Source organism: Carlito syrichta, unplaced genomic scaffold, assembly GCF_000164805.1.
Source record: "Carlito syrichta isolate Samal-C Ts95f unplaced genomic scaffold, Tarsius_syrichta-2.0.1 Scaffold308804, whole genome shotgun sequence".
Taxonomy (NCBI): Eukaryota; Metazoa; Chordata; class Mammalia; order Primates; family Tarsiidae; genus Carlito; species Carlito syrichta.
In genome coordinates this window covers 760,308-763,260 of record NW_007252900.1, presented here as the reverse complement: position 1 = coordinate 763,260, position 2,953 = coordinate 760,308, and the positions used below count along the sequence as shown (strand labels likewise).

General features: G+C 33.3%; 1 protein-coding gene across 1 annotated transcript in view; it reads right to left on the bottom strand.

Moving 5' to 3' along the window:
• Positions 1–2,953, bottom strand: part of DDX4 (DEAD-box helicase 4) — a 74,433-nt gene that overhangs the window by 71,233 nt on the left and 247 nt on the right. The gene's annotated exons all lie outside the window — the stretch shown is intronic.

The window sequence follows — 2,953 nt, the reverse complement described above, 5'->3', positions numbered from 1 at the left end:
GAGGCTGTGGTGGCCGGGAGCAGCCACTGCACTCCAGTCTGGGCAAAAGAGTGAGATTCCAACTCAAAAAAATATATACATACACACATATATATATATTTCTTGAGTTTAGATGGTCCCAGAAAGATTTATTTTCATGGATTTATATGCTCTGAGAAACTACAGTTTAAACATAGGTTGGCTGAAAGATGCTTAATTACTCACTATGGTCATTGAAGCAACAATGTTAGCCCTCTTGTTAAAATGACAGTGTTTTACCAAAACTAACCTACAAAGTTTTATTAAAACTATCTTTTGTGATAATCTCTTTTAAGAATGCATTATTTTTAATTAGATCTTAAGTTTGAAAGCAAGAAGAGTCAATGAAAAATAAATTTTAATCATATCCCAACTACTGCTAGATCTTTACACAATTCAATTATTTCTATCCAGTGTGGTGTAAGAAACATTTGGCAACTGATTAAAACAATTCTTAAAGCAAATTACAGAACTGTCAGAAGACAAGAAATCAGAATGTCAAAATACAAGAACTTTTTATGCAAAATGTCTTGCAAGTGTTTTTGATAGACGATTTCTGTCTGCTTGTTATATTAGTTTCATTGATCTGGTCCACATCAAGTAAAAAGAAATACTTCCATGCATTTGTTATTTGAAATAAAAGTCCTCAAATGAATAATATTCCCAAAGATAACCAAAGTCATCATGTGAGGAAATTTTATGCTTTAGTTTTATCCAAGCTTACTCAGCATTGCAAAAATCTATGATGAGGTTTATAACTGTAGAATCCCAAAATAACTGCATTTTTTTTTTTTTGGCAGTAAAGCCACATCTATAAAATTTGAGCTACTACTAATATACAAATGCCATTAGATATAGATTTTATGTATTTTCTCTGGGCAGAGCAAAATGTAGCAATATGTGTTTTGTAATACTTTGATATACATTTTAAAAAGCAAATTTATGAGCTATATAGGTCTGAGCCATCTGTCTTAAAATATATTGTCATTACTTCAATTTACATTATTCGTGCTTTGCTTATAGAAGATTACAAATTTTTCTTCTCTTTTAAAGCTTAAGAGAAATTCAAAGATACACATTATAGAAAAGTGAAACTCTAGTTTAATAATGAGATAATCCACAAGAAATCTACTTTCTTAAGAATATATTTCCTGTCCCATTTCAAGCACTAGAGTCTTACTTATACCAAGTCTCATTACAACAGCTGACTCTGTGCCTTACTTATATATGATTGCTTGTTTCAGTAAAGTAGAACCTTGATTCTAGAACTTATGCAGCACATTTGTTGAAGTATATTGTAATAAAGAGATATGAGAGCAGTTGAGACCCTTTGAATTGCTTGGCAAGTAAGTATATATATTCAATGTTCACAAATTTTATGGAATTGAGTCTTAACTGAAATAGAGAAATAATTTGAATCATGGAGTTTACAATTACACCCACTATAGAGGCAAATATAATGTTGTGTAAGTCAGGTATCTTTTAAGTAATAAAATTCCAACTGAAACTGTTTCAAAAAAAAGAAAGAAAGAAAATCGCTTATATGGTAGATTCTTTCCACAAAATATTATAAAACCCTAAGAAATTATCTTTAGACAGTAATAGGAAATAGTGCTGACAAATGGAAAAAAGATGGATTCAAAATTACTGTTATATACTGCCATTACAACTATATAAAACATGTGGGAAAAACAAACAACAATTTACTAAACACTTAACAGGCGTGGTTGTCTCATGAGCAAGATTTTTAGGTGACTTTCTCATTTCCCAAAAAAGCTTTATAGCACTTTTATGATAAGAACTATAAAAAGATAACATATAAAAGATGTTTTTTTTTTTTTTTTTTTTTGAGTTGGAGTCTCACTCCGTTACCCAGCCACCGCAGCCTCGACCTGCTGGGCTCCAGCAATCCTTCCGCCTCAGCCTTCCAAGTAGCTGGAACTGCAGGCGAGCACTACCACGCCCGGCTAATTTTTTGATTTATTGTAGGGATGAGGTCTCGCCTGCCCAGGCGGGTCTCGAACCCACGGGCTCAGGCAATCCACTCACCTCAGCCTCCCAAAGCACAGGATTACAGGCTGAGCCACCAAGCCCGGCTAAAGATGTTATTTCTAAAATAAGTTCAAACATAAGAAACGTGATAAATTCAAATTAACATTTTGGGTGTTTTAATATAAGTTCCACATACAGATCAAATCTAATTGAGACAAAAGACTGCATATTTTTTTTTTATAAAATAAGAACAGAAAGTGTCAGAATTGACCGACATATACTCAAACTGAAAACTCTGAAAAAAAATCAACTTTCGAAAACACTAATCAAGTAAATAGCACTTATGCAAAAACAACCCCTTAAACTATACATATCTTTTAAAGTACATATTATTAATCTTTTTAAAGACATTTCCAAGTCAGAAAAGAAACCCCAAAACTTAACCCAGAGCACTTCCTTCTAAATTACAAGGTAATTTCCCAAACTCCACTAAGAAAAAGATCTCATTATTCTTACAAACTGATGGTACCATCTGAATCAGCCTAATATATTTATCTTGGGAGCTCCTTGCACAAAACCAATTTTCAGATTTCAAAATATCACCCAGATCCAAATTATTTTCAATTTTCCATTCAAGTGTCTGTCAGAAACATTCAATCATGTTTGTCCAAGTCAGTTTTCACCTGTAGTAAGTCCAAGTCATTGAAATTTAAAGTCATTAAAATTATTACATCTATTTTGGCTTTCAATTATCAAATTATCTCAGACTATTTTATTCTATTTGAGGCTTAGCATACCTCTTTCTCATTCCTCAAAAAATAGTTAATAACAGCCGGGCTCGGTGGCTCAGCCCGTAAGCCCGTGCCTTTGGTAGGCTGAGGTGAGTGGATTGCCTGAGCCCGTGGTTCGAGACCCGCCTGGGCAGCAAGACCTCATCTCTACA